Source organism: Dunckerocampus dactyliophorus, chromosome 16 (assembly GCF_027744805.1).
Source record: "Dunckerocampus dactyliophorus isolate RoL2022-P2 chromosome 16, RoL_Ddac_1.1, whole genome shotgun sequence".
Classification (NCBI taxonomy): domain Eukaryota; kingdom Metazoa; phylum Chordata; class Actinopteri; order Syngnathiformes; family Syngnathidae; genus Dunckerocampus; species Dunckerocampus dactyliophorus.
In genome coordinates, this window is record NC_072834.1 from 12,445,136 (window position 1) to 12,465,951 (window position 20,816).

General features: G+C 39.9%; 1 protein-coding gene across 6 annotated transcripts in view; it reads left to right on the forward strand.

Annotated features, from left to right (window-relative positions):
• Positions 1 to 1,693: 1,693 nt before the first annotated feature.
• The window catches only part of npas2 (neuronal PAS domain protein 2), a 77,774-nt gene continuing 58,651 nt past the window's right edge, over positions 1,694 to 20,816 (forward strand). For 5 of the 6 annotated variants that reach the window (XM_054755765.1, XM_054755771.1, XM_054755773.1 and 2 more), the window contains exon 1: positions 1,694 to 1,945. The gene's annotated coding sequence lies outside the window, so the exon portion shown is untranslated. Of the gene's footprint in view, positions 1,946 to 20,607; positions 20,779 to 20,816 lie in introns of all 6 variants that reach the window. The other variant, XM_054755769.1, reaches the window with a different exon arrangement.

The window sequence follows — 20,816 nt, forward strand, 5'->3', positions numbered from 1 at the left end:
TTGGAGATGGGATTGAAGCGAGAGGCAACACCTTTGACGCTTTGTCTTGCTCCTCAAAGCATTCCTGAGACATTTTTACAATGTGACACTTGTTTATGTAGGTCAGGGGTGTCCAAAGTGCGGCCTGGGGGTCATTTGTGGCCCAGAAGCAAATTTTTTAATTTGTCTCGTGGCACATTCCAAACAGCCATCCATTCTCGCCCTCCAGTCCTCCAATAATGATATTTAAAGAAATAAAGATGATTTGCTAACCTGCAACTGAGAGGAGCGACTCCACACCGTGAAAGGAGCTCGTCTCTCTCAATTTTGCGGGACACGGCTGAATTCCGTTATCCAAATGCATTATTGCGCTGGAATTAAAATCTCTATTGGAGGCCCAGCATGCCTTGTGCAACAGTAAAAAGTTATGTGTCTGTGTTAGCGCTTAGTGTCGTATTTACCCCACATAGAAGGGTAGTTCATTGTTGTTGTGTGTTAACTTACCTGTTAAGTGTTGTGCTGTTTATTTTTTTGGTTTCCCACCATGATTAAGACCTACCTAATTTTGCTTTATAATTAACATTAACCTTTTTTTTTTTTTTTTACTGCTCATGTATCTAGTATTGACCCAAATATGTCTATCATGTCCTGTCATGTACTAGAAGATATTAAGAATGGAATGACACCAGAATACCGCTACTTATAAATAAAGTATCTAATTCCAGTGTAGTCCATCACTGACTTGGAAACTGCTTCCATACCGCAAAGTCCAGCTTCAAGCCCAGATTTTTTTTTTTGTGAAAGACAACCATGAACATCTGTTGCAGGGTTATTCTCTCATCAGCAAGAGCAAACACATGTTTTGTGTATTTGCACAGTCATACAGTATCCAAATGTGTAACTAACTTGGAGAGACGTGTCCTTACTTCGGAATGGAACCTTCCTCACGCTCTCCGGACCTTTTTAGATGGTGTATTTATGTTGCCAGGCTGGGAACTGAATGGAAGACAGAGGTTTCATATACCGTAGTACATACTGATATAAATATTTTTGTCTCTTTGATATTGTTGTAAATACTAAACTCTTGTATTACATGTTTTATTTTTTTTAAGGGCATTTCCGCCCTTTTGTGTGATGTGTTTCTTACTTTCATTTTTTTTAAATGAATATACTGTGCCAATAAAACTGATTGTTAAAAGGATTTCCAATTCCTTTCTTTTTTATTCCAAACTGTCATACACTTGACTTTGAGTTTACTGCTGTGCAGTGTGGCTAAATCATTTTTTTCATTTTGAAGCTAATATATTTCAACATAAGGATGTAAATATATTATAATCAAATGCAGAAACCAGAAAACGATTGTTAATTACGATTATTAATTATATTTTTACCAAATACGAAAACCAGAAAACGGTTAATCAGCGAGGTTTCACATAAAAAAAAAAATAGAATGTTAAAAATATAATAGTGGAAATATAATATAATAACGTATAGTAATAGTGGAAACTGCATTTGAAAAATACCTGTGAAATGTGAACTATAAGACAGTGTGTTGTGTAATGTAGTTCGGTACGTGTAAAAGTGTGATGGGTATACTGTAGCTATCACACTTTTTTTGTGTGTGAAAGCGCACACACAAATTTACTGTAGTCCAGTGGGCGGGGCTAAACTGTGTCCACGCACTGGCTGCAAAGAGGCAAATGTTCATGCAGTCTTCATGTTCAGTCCGCACAGCACGGTGCGTGATCCAGCTTGTGGCATTTAAACACATCCAGGACCGGGACACTTTGGGTCGTACTCCCTGTTGCTGAAAAGAAAAAAGGGCAGCCTTCGACCGACTGAGACGTGACAGTGTCAGTTTCATCTCTGGGCAACTTTTTTTTTTTTTTTTGGACTGTAGGACATCTGTTTTGTGTCGTCGCTGAGAGATTCTGCGCGTGTCTGACCTGCATTTCGCACAAGCCAGGTAAGAACATTCGGTGCACTTTTCTTACTTGGACTTTTGTGCTGTTGTACTTTTACACATACACGCGTCCATGGCTCACTTTTGCACACTTAAATTTCTCAATAGGTTGCATTCGTGGTCATGCCTGTCGTTACATGTTTATTACGTGACATTTTTTAATAGAATTCAATATTCTGGTCTAAGGGGCGGCGTTGCTCAGGTGGTAGAGTTGCCGTTTCTCAACCTGGAGGTTGGGGGGTTCGAGCCTCCTTCCTCCTGTTGTCATGTGGAACTATCTTTGGGCAAGATACTGAACCCCCAGTTGCTCCTGATGCTGCGTCATCAGTAGGTTAATGTGGCTAACAGTGGAAAAATTTATTTTTTTTAATGATGTATGACAAAATCTGGAAGAATGCAGACACATTCACGTCGGCGCAGGGTATCCTACTTTATTATACTGTCAAATAAATCCATATACTGTGTCTGGAGACATTTTTGACAGTTTGCTGAGGTTGGCCAGCAGTAGCAGTGAATAGTGATGAAGAGGATGTGTGCTGACAGCCGAGCGGGTCGAGATGGGTCTCTCCATGACTGACTCAAGTGGGCTATTCACTGCACCATATGCTCCTTTTACATCATGCTGCTAAACATTTGGGCCAGCAGCCTCATGACCCGGACGCTTGCCCCTCCGGTGCTTATCCGCAGTCCTGTCACTACGTAACAACAATTTGGACGAGGTAACTACAAAGTATGAGAAGCACTGGAAAGGGTGTTTGAACTGAACATGCAGTGATGACATAATGTCTGACTTGGATATTGCATAAATCAGGAATAAGTTAACTCGGCACAGGATATCACAGGATCGCCATGATACACAACCCAGTAATATGCACGTTTTTTTTTTTTTGTCTGCCTCCTTGACATGTAATTGTGTTTCCTCTTATGCATGTCTAAACTATGCTGTGCCGAAGGTTAGTTAAGTGATGGCACAGAGCCTCCCCTCTGATGTTACAGAGCATGGAAAAGTAGGTTACTGGGCCATGTCCCGCAAGCTTAAACTGAACGCTAGTCTGACTATTGCTAGAGCTGCTTAGTGTGACTGGGCATGCACAAATGGCAGAGGTCTATACAGCAGTAAAAGGGCTCATTTGTGCCCTCTGTCTCTTTAAGGAAACAGAGCCACTGCACTTCACATAAGATTGAATGTTGAATGTTCAAGCTGAGTTCATGGCAAACACACATGGAATACGGCTGGATCCTGCTTGACTATAATTGCACAGCAGGCAAACTCCCAGGCTTTAAACAGCGTGACTGACTGGGGTGGGATACGGCACATTGTGGTATCGATCCCATACCAAGTAAATACAGATACCAATACTTCTCACTGAAAATTTTCCAAGGTCATTGAATGATTTTGTGATTTTGCTGACCATGAATAAATCTGAATAAAACACACTGAAAAGATTTTACATTATTTTTGTGAACAAACTCCCTGAGTGCAGCCCTGCACCGTGCCGGGGCTCGAACCCACATTATCAGATCATCGCGAAATGACAGTTGGGCAATCCTACCCACAAGCTAAAAGTCAGAGGTGTCAACTGACTGTCCAGCACAGCTATTTGAGGCATCAGTGAGTGAGGTCTACACCATCTGGCATCCATTACATAAACAATATATCAACAATGTAACAATATGAACAGCACAACAACAAACTAAACATACAAATATATGAAAAATATCGATCTTATCTCTCTAATATCGATGACGACGCTGACGTTAGCTTCCGACTGCACTTTTTGGGGGAATTTTGCCCATCATCCACAATCTTTATGTGAGACATGAACACACGTCTTTCTTTTTTCTGTGCGTTTTAAAGATATGAAAAAGGCCAAAAAGAGACAGCTACGTATTTACAGTACATAATGGGATGCAACTATTCCACCTAAATAAAGCCTTCTGAAAAAACCTCCAAAATCCGCCAACAATGTCCCATTTACATAATGTGACCTGCATATTAACCAAGCTACAGCGACATTGATATTATTAATGTTATTAACATTGTTATGCCAAAGAACTACGTTACTGACGTAGTGACACCTCGCCATACCACACCGCTAGCGACAGCTAGCCGTTGCCGTCACTGCTGCTGTGTTTTTGGGATTGGAAAAGTCAAAAGGATTTTTTTTTTTTTACATGAAATTGTATGACATCCCCAGCAGCAGTGTACTACATCAACAGTGACTTTCCCCTCATTTCGTCCCGTGAGCCGAGTTCTGGTCGTTTTTTGGTGTTGAGGAAAGTAGTTCCGGCTAGTTGGTGGGGTCGCTTGAGTAAAGTCTTTTGCTTCTCTAAACAATTTAAGTAATACATTTGCATCACAAAACAGTTTTCCACAACAAAGTCAGACCTCACAATCAGTCTGTGTTATTTTCTCTCCCGCTGCATCACCGCGTGCTGCCGCATGCTTATGTGCTTCACGGTGTTTACATGAGCAGATGATGACCGCCGTGGCACGAGAGTTAAACTGAGAGTTAAACTGAGAGCTAGAGTGGTCTTGTGACAAAAGAAATTATCTACAAAAATGATGCAGACTTGTAATTATCTGGGCTGTAATAACAAGAATGCGCTCTATATATGCCATCATTTTCCTGTCACAGACATTGCTATTAGACAACTTTGGCTTCTTGCCATTTTTGCAAAAAGGGGAACCAAAGTGGCAAGTTGGAACAGCTTCATGTGTGCAGTGCATACTTCAGCGAGAAGGATTACGTTCCTCCACACTAGGACAGAGGAAGAAACATGTTTTGAAGAGTTCTGCTGTTCCAACACCCCGGGTAAGAGCTAGCTACAGTATACTGGCTAATTAGATGTCGCATATTAGCCCCTTGTTTACAAACTAATGGTATATCGGGACAGGCTATCAAGAATCGGCTAGTAACGTTGTGAGTAGCAAATTACCAAATTACCTACATAACATATGTAGGTATATGTATAACAAAATATGATGACTGTTATTATTATTATTGCCAGCTATGTGGAATTGTGGATCGTCTCCATGTTTCTATGAGTATGATTCCAGTCACAATATATGTTAGCTAAGTTTATGTTATGTGCGTTTCTAAAAAAAAAAACTGACATAGACGTCCAGTGGCATTTGAAAATCAGTCAAAATAACATGTAAAACAGCGTATATACTGTGGGTATAGTCTACTCACATTTACTGTACCGCTGTGGGTCCAGCTTCAGCACTTCCCTGTCCCTCCTCTGTCCCTCTGCCCGTTCTAACTCCATCTAACGAAGATCGGCATCCATGTGTTTCTGTTCATATAGGTATCCCTTAGGCTTCGTGCTAAAAAGAATGTCGCCATCACTGGTTTCGTAGTCAGACATGTGTGCTTTCACTATCCCAGCAGTAATCACTGTGAAACAGGTTATGGAAAGGTGCAGTTGACAGCTGGTGGCAGCACGCAGTGATATGAACGGAGATAAAATAACGCAGATTGATTGCAAGGTGTGACTACTTTTTCGTGGAAAACTGTTTTGTGATGAAAATGTGTTACTCTTTTGAACGCATATTGTTTAGAGAAGCAAAATGTTTTACTTAAGTGACCCCACCAACGAGTCGGAACTACTTTCCTCAGCACCAAAAACCGACCAGAACTTGGCTCACGGGACGACACAAAAACACAGCAGCAGTGGCGTACCAAAAGCAGTGCCAAAAACGTACCACTTCCACACGGAATGGGAGGAGAACTCACTCTATCATGTCGGACATGCCATGGCTAACTGCATGCACTGTTAAGGTAATGTAATGTCATGTCATGTCTCATCAATGTTTTGTGTCATTACTGAGGCCTATTGACCAGAATACCACATATGGCTTGTCTTTCAGTATTTTTGGACTAATAATGGGCCAAAGTCAACCACAAAACAGCGACCATTTATTAATTTATTCTCTTTTTTAAAGCTGCGATAGACTGTAGCGAGGGACGACTGTATAATTTCATACTTTGCACTTTACTTTGTTCTTGTACGAATATTTGTGCCACATAGAAATGTGCAACTGTCCAAATTGTATCATGACCAGCATTATTTAATTGCATTGTTATCTGTGAATTTCTTAAGACTACGCTGTCTTACTTGTTGATAGTAGGACAACATGTTATTTTATTTGACTCTTGTTTTTTTTTCACGACTATTTTGTTGAGACAAAATATGGCACGTTTCCTATAACTTGTATTGCACATTGCAGTATTCGTCTTATGTTGCACAAACAGTGTTTATTTTTTAAATGAATCCAGTGGTGTGATAGTAAAAGAAGCATAATGTGTTCATTACACAACAGAGGAAAAGAGCTGCTGCCATGATTGGTATCGTGCCGAACAATATTGGTATATTGGATATTGGTACGAAAGCTGATATTAAGCATCTCTAGAACATAGTGCTTGACTGGTACGATTTAACAATGTTTCTTACTGTTATTGTAGTTGGTGTAGAAGTGTGCTGTGTTATACTGCGGTGTGTCTAATATTTAGACTCTCGGAGGTAACCAAAATATTAGAAAGCATGATGCAGTACAGTTCTGCAGAAACCACAATTATAAACATATCTGATAATATGTTCTCTGGCGTTTGAGCCGGCAGGAGACATTGATTTCATTTTGTTTTATTGTGTTTATTATAGCACTATTGTGTTTTTAGCTGTGCTTTATTGTTTTATTGTGTATTTGACTTATCTGTGTTGCACTTGATCCTGCACTTTGTTTTCAACTGTGGTTGTTGTTTAAGCTCTTGAAGTATAAAGCTGGTATGGCATCATGATAGCTCTCTGACAGCGTCAATCAAAATGAAGTATGATTATCCTTGTACAGGCAGGATTTACAGTATACAGCAGCTCTTATTAAATTGTTCAGGTGTACCTAATCTTATGCATATTTACCTTGCGAGTGCTTGCATTTAGAGAACTGTTAATCCTGTTATTGTTTCCAAAACCCACTGGACCGTCAGTGTGAGAGTTAGTTAGGATGCTCTCGTGTTACTAATACATGAGTGTTGCTGTGTAGCCTTTTTGCATCTTGCCTTTTTCACATTTTGCGGGGAAAACACACTCATGTCACTCTTGAGGTAAAGAATGTCCATCCATCCACCCATCCATTTTCTATACCGCTTGTCCACATTAGGGTCACGGGATGGACATGGCAGACAGACGCCTTAAAGCGATCCTTGGTGAACCTTTCCCCAAAGGAAGTAAATGCATGAAACTACAAAGGCCTTCTGCAACTGGCATGACATGAAAGATGTTGCCATCCCATAAACCGACGCTAATGTGCGTTTGCTGATCCCACCCACTGCTGCCAAGTGAATGGAGCCATGAGAAATTTGTCAATCGGCAAGTTGATGAATGTCTTCAGGTCGAGTGATTTGGGGCCCGTTTGAGAGAACATTACTGTACACTGTGGTCGGGAGAACTGACTCAGCAGTTTATCAGCCTTGAGAAGACCTACTGACGTCTCGTCAGGATCAGTGGTTCAGCCAAGTAATGGAAATCTCTGCCACAAATGTGACGTTACGCTTTTTTAAAAAAAATGTCACAAACAAGACAGAGCCGCCTGTGAGTGCTTTGAGATGGGGAAGTGGCCCACAGCGGCACCCGCTGCTCGTTGAGAAGAGCAATGCGTGCTTTCATGTCAGTCTGATTATTAGTCTGTTTATGTTTTTGGTTAATTCACAATGTCTTTCACCAAGCATTAAGCTTTGGCACTTTATTCGGCGTTATTGAACTCACCACAGTTTTGTACTATGAGACACAAACGTGAAACCTGTACATAACTTTCTCAGACAATGCCACAGCTTAATAAATAGAAGACAAACTGCCGTGTTCTTTAACTTGACACACATCTGTACCTTTGCCACTCTAAACCAGTTCAATCTCTCCAATTTGCCTCTTCACTTTAAAAAAAAGGGTCTACGGAGGGGTCTGATTACTCCCTAAATATAGCGACAAGGTTGCTAAGTTGGCAACACTGATCCCTCCTGCTACGTCTTTTTATTCTCTGGCAGACCAGCTGCATGTGAGGTGTGTTAACAAGCAGAGTTACCCAGACAGTTCACTGTAATACATTAATTTCCTTTCTGGTGTTATCTGCAGAATTTACGTGATCCAAAGTACAACAAAAGCAGTCGGAGGCATAAACCCAGTATAGTAAAGCTTGGTACATTTTGTATTAGTGGCATGGTCATTCAAGAATTCAAGATTGGAAAGCTATGCGTTAAATCCGATTGTGACACACAGTTCAGAAAGTTTGATAACCCAGTTTTTTAGAAAACTGTCAGTCCTGTTGATTCATAACTGAAAAATCCAGAGTTTTAAATGGACCTCAAATATCTGCGATATGTAAGGCATAATTCACATACACGTGATAAGTGGGTCAACAAGGTGTGGAATTGTATTAAAATGGCATCGTGCACTGAGTCAACTGGAGGTTTAATTTAAATTTAAAAGAAAAAAAATAATTGAGTGGTGACTCTGCATTAACTACGTAGGGACAGTACTGCTGTACTTTGACATGCTATGACACCTACCCAATGGACATTTTTTTCATATAAAAACACCACTGACCTCATATGATCACTGAAAATGTTATGCTTTAATAGGCTACTACGTGGCTGAAATATATGGCTACTGACAAGCAACAGTGTAAACATCTACTGATGACCTCTTGTACTTTGACACCAAAGTGAAACTGGATATACAGCAGCACCATCACCTTTCCAAGGTTATAGAACTATCGTACGTAAGCACTAATATTCTTCCTGGGGAGAATCATTGTTAATGTGGCCTGCCAGGGGGCTGCTTCGGGAAACTGACTGGAAAAGTCATGCAATTATGCTTGAAAATGCTTAATTTAGGAAAAAAAATTGGTAACATTTGCTTAAATATGGCCGTATTTAACCACAAAACACCATGATTTATTCATTAGTGTATTTTTGAAAAGCCGTGACAGAATGAAGCCGTGAAATTCGAAGCAGGAAGTGGCAAGCGACCGTAGTATTTATAAAGGTTATATATACAAACTCAGGGAATAAAATAATTTGACACAGGAGGGCTTTGGGGGCAGCCAATAGTAGTTTTTAGTTATTGTACACTATTTACTTTATCTTTGTATGTAATAGCAGAATAATTGTATTATTTTCTTGATACTAATACATTGTCTTATGTTATTGTATTCAATATTGTACATTTTTTTCACATACTTTTAATGACCTGTTATTGTTCTATACTTGACTGACGAAAGTCACTGAAGTCACAAAGTCACTTACTAACGAAATAAACATGTATGATTTTCAGTCTATTTTAGGGCTGCGACTAATGATTTATTTTAATAACCGATTAATCGGAAGATTAACTTTTTCGATTAATCAATGAATCGGATAAAAAAAAACCCACATTTTTAATTTCCGCCTTTGTATACAGAAATAGAAGATGTGAACTGACAGAGCAAATAAGTGCACAAACACCAGGTTGCCACTCGAATAATCTGTTAAAATGATGTTAAATAATAACAAAATCGAGTACAGAGTACAGCTACGGATACGGATAATTTAGATGGGTGAACAGATACAGATACAGATAGTGTTGTACTCGCCCATCCCTAGTATCCATGTACTTAAACATGTTATTTTTAGCTTCTATAGCTTTAATTTGGCTCCTTGTTGGGGTAAATATTTCCCCCTCCCTCTGGCTTCATCTACTTGTCTTGGGAATTTTATGTTGGTAGGTGCGGGGCCACGACACTCCACCGAAAAAGTTTAGGTACCAAAACATGGTACCTTTTGATTTCACTTGAATCGGTGCTCAGTAAGTACTGATGGAATTTGGTCGGTGCCTATAAAAATACAGAATTCTGTACCCATCTCTCATCGCAATAGACTGCAATATACAGTATATCCAATAAGGATTCTGGGCCATATCGCCCATCACTATGATCATCATTCCTGTATGGACATTTGGCTACACATGTCATTGTACCGCTGCCTTCCATTGGTCAACTTGGTGTTATTTGGGCAGTGGAAGTATGTTGCACATGACTGTGGAGACTATGACTGGTATTCATGTCACCCTCTTTGACCTTGTAACTGTGACAGAACAAATGTTCAGCTCTGGTTATATAACTTTCTCTACAGACGTCATCGCCCTTGCTGCTGTCGCTGATCTCTTGCTCCAAAGCACACACACATTGTCCTCAGTAGCTGCAGGCTTGAATTCACTGAGGCATGAAAAATTATTTCATCTTTTATGATACGCCTTTTTATTTGTGGCATGAACCAAGTGGCTTTACCAGCGATAAGCATCTGAACAGAAAATGTGAGGCGTTATTCTTTTTGTTGTATTAGGGATCAGGATAAATCCGTTCTATTGTTGGTGTAAGGACAGTAGGGTTGGTAACCATACCTTGAAAAACTGAATTTTTGTCGTATTTAATTTAATTACTGTATTTAAGTATCCGTCCCGTATTGAACTGAAAGGAAATGCACTTTGAATGACGAGGTGCTTTATATGCAATTTTACCACAAACTTATTCCCAACCCATTTCTGCTCTGGCATCAATCAGCTGACAACATCCTCACACATGAGTAATATAATACAGAATCCGGGTCATCTCATTGGTGGAGGTGCTAAAGAAGTGCAAGAAGATACCAGAAGACAAAAAAGTTTGGCTGACAGGGACGAGGGTGTTTTTTGTGTAATAAACAAGTAAAATTCATAGATAGATTAAAAAAATACATAGATTAATATGTATATACTGTAATCCCTCCTTTATTGCGGTTAATTGGTTCCAGACCCGACTGTGATAAGTGAATTTCCGCAAAGTAGCATTTCTTATTTATAAATTGAACATGTTCGTAGTTAGAGCATAGAAAACCTGTTTTTGACCTTCTAAATACAGTTTTTAACATTATTAGAGCCCTCTGGATGAAATAAAACCCCTATTGTCACACTTTACACTCGTATTACCAAATATATTAGACATAATAACAGAAAATAAACATTTAAGACATAAATACGATACAACATAGACTCCCATGTTAGCATTGGGAGAGTTCCTTGTTGTTTTTTTTCTGGACAGCATACTTCCTGAGATGGTTGTTGTATCATCAGTGTAATGTAATAGTGGCTGAATGAGACCGCGTAAGGATGGCTGTAAATTAGTCAGCCTTTTTATTTGAAAAAGACACAGGGAACTTTGTCTTCCAGGCATATGCTCAAAACACAGCATGAACACTTCAACGCTTCGTAGCTCTCTCTTCTACAGATTTACTTCCTAAAAGCTAGCTCCATCACAGCATGAAGAAAGTCACTGCCCTCTGTAGACCACACTCTAAACAGCAGCTCAAAACCCCACACGACACCCCAGTAACATTACGGACAGCGAATGAGCAGTGTAGAATGCTACATATTACAATTTGAATGCGTCTTTTGAATGCCTTTTATTTGTGTTTTTGTTCATTTAGCCATTTTTTTAAACTAGTGATAGGCCATATTCAACCACAAAACAGCGATAATGTATTAATTAATTTATTTAGCAAAACCGTGATGGCGTGAAACCGCAAAATTCAAACCACACAGTGGCGAGGGACGACTGCGTATGTATGTAGTCAGGTCGGCCGGCCCTCCCAACAAGGTGTCCCTTATTTATTTTTCAGGGAGTTGGCAACCCTGTTCGTCAGATTCCTCCTTTAAGCTGAGCTGATTCACGCCACTTGACACTGCCTATACTTTTCATTCATAACAAAAAGCCACCACAGAGAGTTGGGTGTGACTACACTTTGTATTCCAGAGGCAAAACTATAAATGGTTTTACAATACCCATTGGCCAACTGACAGCGTGTGACCTATTTATGACATATCGTTTGCTCAGGGTGTAGGCTGAATGTGTCATTACAACATGGGGGCAGCCTAAGCAGGGAAGCCCAGACTTCCCTCTCCTTGGCTACTTTGTTCCCAGGCCAGTTGAGAGGCATAGTTCTCCAACGTGCCTCTTACCGGTCGGACGTGCCCTAAACACCTCTCCAGGGAGGCGTTTGGGAGGCATCCGGACCAGATGCCCAAGGCACCTCATCTGGCTCCTCTCAGTGCAGAAGAGCAGCGGTTGTACTCCGAGTTTCTCCTCGATGACAGTGCTTCTCACCTTATTTCTAAGGTAGAGCCCAGCCACTCTACAGATAAAACTCATTTCGGCTGCTTGTACCTGCAATCTTGTCCTTTCAGTCACTACCCAAAGCTCATGACCATAGGTTAGGGTAGGAACATAGATCAACCGGTAAATTGAGAGCTTTGCCTTTTGGCTCACTAACCTCTTCACCACAACTGACCAATGCAGAGTCCGCATCACTGCAGACGCCGCACCAATCCACCTGTCTGATCATCACATTCAGCAGAGCAGGCTAACGATGTGCGAGTCATCAACCAGTCGTTCAAAACACGTTTTTTTCCGAATTGGGACTGAAAGGTAATCCCCTCTGTTAAAAAAGGAAACCAGGTGACATGTCACTAATTGTACGACTGTACCCTAATCACGGGTGGACAAACTGCTGCCCGCAGGCCACATCCAACCTGCCAAGTGTCTTAATCTGGCCCGCCGTATTGTGGCGACGAGAAGTCTGGGCGCCTGGGCACCATTTTATGTGCAGCATTCCGAACAACCACCTCCCCTCACAGTGCTAACAAAAACAACACATACTATATGTGACCCATAACGTAACCTTCCGGCTGGACCACGTGGGCATACAAATATATGTCTACACACAGCATGCATGTGAAAATTACACCCATATCTTCCCGCCACAAAGCATGCTGGGTAGCTTGCGGGACACTCTTTCCCAACACTTCACCCTGTTTGTCTCATTTTTGCTGTGTTTTTGCTTGATTGCAAAACATGTTGAGGAGGTCATCTGAGAAGTAAACAATGTGGGACGTCCACATACTTTTGATATTTGATGTTTTGTATATTATTTATATACTGTAGTTATAGTTAGCATATATATTCATGTTTCTTTTTTTTTAGCTCTCGAGTTTGCCCGAGCTGCATCACAGGCTTGACAAAATGAACTACCACTCATGAGTGCTCGAAGAACACTCGAGTTTCACCGACCCACATGTGCAAGATTATGTGCATGCACTCTGTGTCAAGTGAATTGAGTACCCGACTCACTTCAGTAAGTGACTCATAACAACTCCAGTCAGTAAAAAGAATCAAGTTTCACATTACTAGAGCAGACTGGGACCATGTGAATCATCTGTCGAGGTGGTATTTTCTTCAAAATGCTCCTTTTTTTTAGGGTGGGGTTACAAGTCACAAAGCGTACTTTGCCCCTTTTCACAGAAGCGGCCTTACTGGTGCATGGATGGATGGCAGTAGTCATTTGTAGCTTTAACAGGACTGAATGAATGAAAAAGAGCCATGTACAGGAATCAGACAGTTACAGAAAGTGTACTTTACTTTTCCTTGAACGTAACCAACCACAGTGGTGGGTGTCATTGAATTTGTAACACATATTTCTTGTTGGTTTACAGTCGTCTCTCGCCACTCCGCGGTTCAAAGTTCGTGGCTTCACTCTAATTAATCAATCGTGCTGTTTCATGGTTAAATACGACCTATTATTAGAAAAAAATATGCATATTGAAGCAAATGTTATGTATTTTTTGCCTAAATTAAGCATTTTCAAGCATAAAAATGGCTAAACTATACTAAAATACAAATATAAAGCCTCAAAAAGACACATTCAAAGACATATCCTACACTAGCAACTAGGTGTCAGTGATGTTACTGTAATGTGCGGTGAGACAAGCGCCAGAAGACTTGATGGCCGGAAAAACAGGCTTTTATTGCAGGTGTGAATTATCTCACACTAGGCACAATAATCCCTAATAAAAGCACGGGCTATTGCTGCAGCCACGGCAAGATGAAACTCAACTCTGAACCCCTGACATACACTTACTGTCCGAGAGACCACATTTATAGCAACACACGCACAGCATGAGTCTTATTTATGTCTTTAATGACTTATTTATTCTCATTATGTCTACTATATTGGGTAATACGAGTGTAAAGGTGACTATACGGGTGTCGGTTCATGTCTAGAGGGCTCTAATAATGTTAAAACCGTATTTAGAAGATTGTAAACAGGTTTTCTATGCTTTAGCTATGAAAATATTCCATTTATAAATAAGGAATCCTTCTTTTTCACGGTCGTGTCTGGAACCAATTAACCGCGGTAAGCAAGGGATTACTGTATACCCATAAATGGTCCATCCTATTTGTTTTAAATATATGTTTATTCCCTAAATCTAGAACTAACTCAGGAGGCTTTTTGGAAGTGGGTTTTCTCCCACTTATGATGTGCAACAACACTAGAGGTTGATCAGACCTGGAATTGATTTAAGAGTTTGCTCAAGGACGTTCATAAATTATGAGCACGCCACGCGGTTTGTTTTGTGTGCACTCCATTCTATTCACGCATTGTGGCCTTTCAGCATCCAAACAATATTTCATTGTACTTTTAATCAAACTTGAATGCATCTGTCAATGCTCAGACTGTGGAAACTAGACGATGTGATTATTTTCCAGAGTGCTAATGAGCCAGCTTTTTTTTTCGTCATTAAAAATGTAGATGTTATTAGCCTACTTTCTTGGTCAGGCATATTCTGATTATGTGCGCACTCATTTGTCTTAGAGAGCAGGGCGTCACTAGAGAATAAATGACGTCCGCAGCTGTGGAGAGTTAATTACATAAACATGTCATTTGTTTTTTTTTGTTTTGTTTTAGAAGTAATTTAGGCAAGTGCAGTTCAGTACGCAACCTTTTTTGTAGTGCGGGTACCTCAAAGAGAGTACTGTACATTGTTTTCAACAATAAGACACTACCTATCTTGGGAGAAACAGACTCAAAAAAAGGGAGTTCTGCTCTTTACAAAAATGGAAGTTAGTTTCATTACAAGGAAAATCCAGGAGCAAGAGACAGGAATGAAGACATAAAGTCATTTTTTCCATGGCCTGCTTACAAAAAGCTGCTAGAGTTCACTTGAGAGCCACTGCATGGCGTGAGAGAGCGACTGCTTTTGGTTTCACAATTATTCTCCAGTAAATTCATCTAAAAAAAGAAAAAAGCACTTGTGCTGTTTATCAGTGCTGTCTTTCCGTCTCCGTCTTATTTGAAGAGAGCTGACATCTTTGAGTAGGCAGTCAGTCAAACAAAAATTGGCGCTGGAGACGTTGCTACATAGACGGAGCAGCTTTGCCCTTTCCACCCATGCCCTAGAATCATGACCCACATACGCTATTTGCTCACACACAGCCTGACCAGCAGCACACAATAACAGGCTTGGAATAATGTGATGATTCATTGTGAATGATCAAAATCTGGAGGAAATTTCCAGATAGATTTTTTTTTCTGGTGACTGAATATTTGCTTGAGACATCTGTTTTTCTCATTGAAATGAGGTGGACACCTATCAAGTCATGCTGTGTGCGGGAAGTGTTTATTGCGTGATAAAAATGACTTTGTCTTCTGCTATATGCGTGAAAAGGAAACATGAGTGAATGGAAATGCAACCTTTACTGCAGTTATTATATTCGGTTTTAACAAGCCTCTTGAATAAAATGATCGCATTGGGGTGGGCGGATCGAGCCAAGGCAGGGGTGTCCAAACCTTTCCCACCGAGGGTCGCATACTGAAAAATCAAAGCATGCGGGGGCTACTTTCACCTTTTTTTAAACCAACCCATGTGGCTATGATGAGACATTTTTTTTGGTAAATAAACAACCTGCCTTTCAGCTTTGTGTTATCAGTGACAAAGTGTGTCATTAGTCTTTTTTTTTTTTTTTATTTTTGAAAAAAAAAAGTTTCTTCTTGCCAATTTTTTTGGAAAGGAAATGGAACCTGTACTGCAGTTAGCATTTTAGCACTTGTAGCAAGCCCATTCATCCATCCATTTTCTATTCTGCTTGTCCTCACTGGACTGGTCGGTTTTAGCAAGCCTCTTGAATAGGGCGGCCGGATCCAAATATCGATAGTATGAATACATAACAAGGGTACTGCCAGGACTGGGTCGATACTGGCATGATAAGATTGATATCTTTCAGTTCTTCTACATTTATTTTCACATATATTTGTCTTTTTTGTTTTGTTGTTCATATTGCAAAAAAATCACTCCATACACTCTAATGCTCCCTGGTATTACCATATCTAATTTACGGTGTGGACACATGGGGACATAACTATAAAAATACACTTTACTCGCTACAGATACTGCAAAAAAGATGAGTTAAGCTAATCCATAATGCCGCGTATAGAGAACATACGAGTCTTCTATTTCTACAATTATTAAAATTTGATGATCTAGTTGATTTTCAAACAGCTGAAATCATGCATAATCTGATACCTAAAAATGTCATACAATAAATATGACCTAAGGGAAAAATTACGCTTAAAACATTTCTACGCGAGAATAAATGTTTTAAGCGTAATTTAAGCTGAGTTTTAAGCTAAAAAACGTCAGCATTTCAGTATGTGGAATCAAATTATGGAACAGTTCGAGCAAAGAACTCATACAATGCACTAAGATGAGCGATTTCAAGAAACAATCCAAGCAGTTGATGTTGGCAAAGTACAAGGAACAAGAGTCTTGAAACGCTGTGTGCATACAACGCTATGTCTAAACACTACTACACTCACTACTAACTCTTCCTTCTTGTCACTTATTCCTCTTTATTCTTTTGTGAGTACATTGCCAGTACTCACCCATTATCCAACTATTCTATTTCATTTGTCAATGCTATGTCTAATCGCTACCGCACTTACAGTACTAATTACTCTTCCTTTTTATGACTTCATTGTCATTACTCACCTATTATTAAACTATGTTTTGTTATGTCTATTTCATATTATTTATTAGGATTGTCAAATCAAGTAGTTACGGTGAGAAGAAATATGACTACATTTTAAACTGACTTGTGATTTGTCTTGTGTTTCATTTTGACTATAATCCCGATCAGCAAATCAAAGGCAAAAATCACAAAATCATTCAATGGTCTTGAAAATTCTTAAGTAAAAAGTGTTGGTATCAGTACTGTTATTGGCAATACCGTACAGTCGTCCCTTGTTCATCGCGGTTAATTGGTTCCAGAACTTTCCACAAAGTAGGATTCTTTATTTATGAATGGAATATTTTTGTAGTTAGAGCATAGAAACCTGTTTACAACCTTCTAAATACCGTTTTTATCATTATTAGAGCCCTACAATCATGAAATAACACCTTTACAGTCACCCTTACACTCATTTTACCCAATATAGTTGCCATATTCAGTGAAAATAACACTAAGACAAATAATACAGACACGCACACACACATACCCCAAGCCTACAATTTTTTGTTTCATTTGATATGCTTACTACACGCTGATATAGTAATAATACTTACATACGTACATTATAATTACACACACAGAGTTACACACAACTACTAACCTGTGGAAATACTACAAGTAGGACTTTTTCTTTGAATGCATGAGACATGCATGTGCTTTGAATGCCTTGTATTTGTCTTATAGTTCATTTAGCCATTTTTATGCCTGAAAATGCTTAATTTAGGCCAAAAATATGTAACATTTGCTCAATGACGAATAATAGGCCGTATTCATTTCATCCGCAAAACTGTGAGGAACCGCAATATGATTTTTTTAATGAATATATTTGGGAAAACCATGATAGAGTGAAGCTGCAAAAGTCAAAGCGCAAAGTGGCGAGGGATGACTGTACCTGTATTACTTGGTATTGGATCAATACCAAAATTTGCAGCATCGCCCACAACTGATGACCGTACATCAGTGGTTCTCAATTATTTTCTATCATGCCCGCCGTAGGGGACAGATATTTTTTTACACCCCAATTCGAAATATGATTGAGAACATTTGTTTATCTGCACAAACCACTGTATGAGTTGCTGGCACTAGCATAGTTCAAGCATGAATAAAGACACTTCCAGCCTTCAAGGCATTTTATGATGATAGTCCTCCCTGCCTCTTACTCCCCTCAGGGGACCCCGCCCCACTATTTGAGAAGCATTCAGTGGAACCTCTAAAGTCCAACACCTCTGAATTCATACACTTTTTCAGAACATTTCAGAGCATTTTGGGTAAAAGTGACAGACAAGAGAAAAGGGGTTTAGTCACCCATGTCTTAGATTATCTCATATTTTCACTTATTGTATCCACTCATTGATTATGTGACTAATCCTTTCGCAACCCCTAAAAATAATGCCAATTACTGTGCATCTTCAGCGTGGTCACACGGGGCAAGTTGTGGAAATGCAGGGTGAAGGGCCTGTGTTGCTCCGCGGAGCACAGCGGGTGAGGATGTTTTAAGCGATCACTGACAAGCTCATCCAGCCACTCGACCTCTGAATGAGAGTGCAAGGGTTCAGCTGCTGCCCGGCGGAGGATTAACGTGAAGCTGCTGTTGTTGAGACAGATGCTGCACACAGAACAGCGCTGCTGAGGGGAAGGTATGATAATTTGACTCCACTCTGCCCTTTTCCAGTGAGAGCTTTCCAGTCTTGTTGGTTGATAGCCACCCCTAATGCTCCTGCAAGTGTCCTTTTAGAGGCATTGAAGAAGGCACTTATGCATTGTTTTATGGTGATTAGTTGCTGCTTCAGCATCTGCTGTGATGTCATTTTTAGGTAGGGAGTTGAATTATGGTACATGACGTATAATGTCATCAATAGTGTGTCTTTTTATTTCTTTGTGTGACTTTACTAACGCAAACAGTAGTACACACCATCATGCAACTATCATACAATATGCAGTATCATCCTTTTGTATTGGCATCAATACAGTAGTCATACTCGACAACGGTGTAATATTTATTCCCGGTATTAAATCACATCTAACAAATGTCGAGGCACAATCTGAACCTGAAGAAAATGAAACCCAGCGGCTTGATGGACATGGCTGCCTCGGTTGGGGGAAGTAGACACCACACATGGTTACCATGGGAACACAGAGCGAACAGCAGTGGCACAGTCTAATTAATGACAGTCAGTGCTCCAACAGAGGGTCACGATGACATCATCAATACAAGCAACTCTTATGTAGGTAGAATCTGCGTGGCGATCCAAACAAGCCCTTTCGCTTTTTTCCCCCGTCCTTTCTTATTTACGTAAAGCCCCGCACGCCACATTGAAGGAACAGGATGTAAAGGACACAGTACAAAGCTTTTATTATGTAGGGAGGTCTTCCTCAGAGCAGGAAATGTCATCGTATTATCTAATAGCAATAGCATGACCTACATAAAAGAGCACAACTAATCCGCACGTAGGCGGATGGTGAATAATGCAGGAAAATGTGGGAGATCTTAAGAAATCTAGGATGTCTCACACTTGTTGCTTGTTGGCAACAACCCCATCTCCTATTTTGTCTCCCTGGAATTCAATGTGTTTAAAAACCCTTGAAGAACCAGAAAACAGACCCTGTCTGTTTATTATCATTATTTTTGGAAAACAGCCTCAAAAAATGAAAAAAAATGGTGTATATGCTCAGTGTTGTGATTAGGGATGTCCCATAACATCAATCATCCCTCGCCACTTTGCGGGTCCAACATCGCTCCCTCAAGCCATCGTTTTTCAAGAATTAATTAATTAATCAATGATTGCTGTTTTGTGGTTGACTATGGCCCATTATTAGTCAAAAAATATTGAAATACAAGTCATATGTAGTATTCTGGTCACTTGACGTCAGCAATGTTACATTGATGAGACATCACATTACATTACATTACCTAAACTTGCAATATAGAGTCAGTCATGGATGCAAAGTCCGACATGACATAGTGGAAAAAAGGTTCTCCTCCCATTCCATGTGGAAGTGGTACGCTTTGCCTTCTTCCTCACTCCTTTTCAGCTCTAATAATGGTAAAACTATACATAGAAGGTCATAAACAGGTTTCCTATGCTCTAACTATGAAAATATTCAATTTATTGATACTGAACCCTACTTTGCGGAAATTCACTTATCACAGTCCGGTCTGGATCCAATTAACCTCGATAAAGGAGGGGCAACTGTAGTAGTACAAAAATGAGATATCGGTTCATATCGGTATCGATTTTTCTGCGTGCGAGTAATGACGTACTCCATACAGCAACAAGCTTGCTAGCTCAGTATGTCTGCAATGTGGAATTATGTAAGTAATATTTATTATTTGTAAGTAATATTATATAAGTTTGGCCTTTGATTGTAAATAGGCAATTTGTAATGAAAGTGCTGGTTATGCAAGAGGAGAGTAAGGAGTCTTCCTTTAATATTTCTACTTAGGGATGCACAATATTTATTTTTCAAGCCAGTACCGATATCGATAACTTCCTGCTTCTCAAAAACCGATACCGATATCAGTAACCAATAACTTATTTATACCTTTTTAAAAAAAAAGTTTTATTTAACTGTGGTTTGTGCACACCTGGTGGTGAGAACGACTCAGACAAAGTTGGATTCCACAAACTGTACCTGTAGATTTGCCACAGCGATAGGAACAAGCCCAGGGTCCCGGGCGCCATAGCGATGCTGGTGTTTCAAGTGGCTGATAAGGTTTGATTGTTGAAGCTCGATGTTTTTTTGTCCCTCATCGCAGAATGTTTGCAGAGCATTGAAGAAATGTCTACCTAAACAGTGAAGAAGTCCCACACAATGGACGCCATGTTTGTTTACACGTGAGCTCAGGGGACGTTACGCCAGGCCGTTTGCAGTACGTCACAGAAAAGGGAGCACTTGATTTGCTCATGCTAACCAACCTACAATACGGGTAATCTCGCCTCATTGGGGCTTTTTTTGAAAATTGTG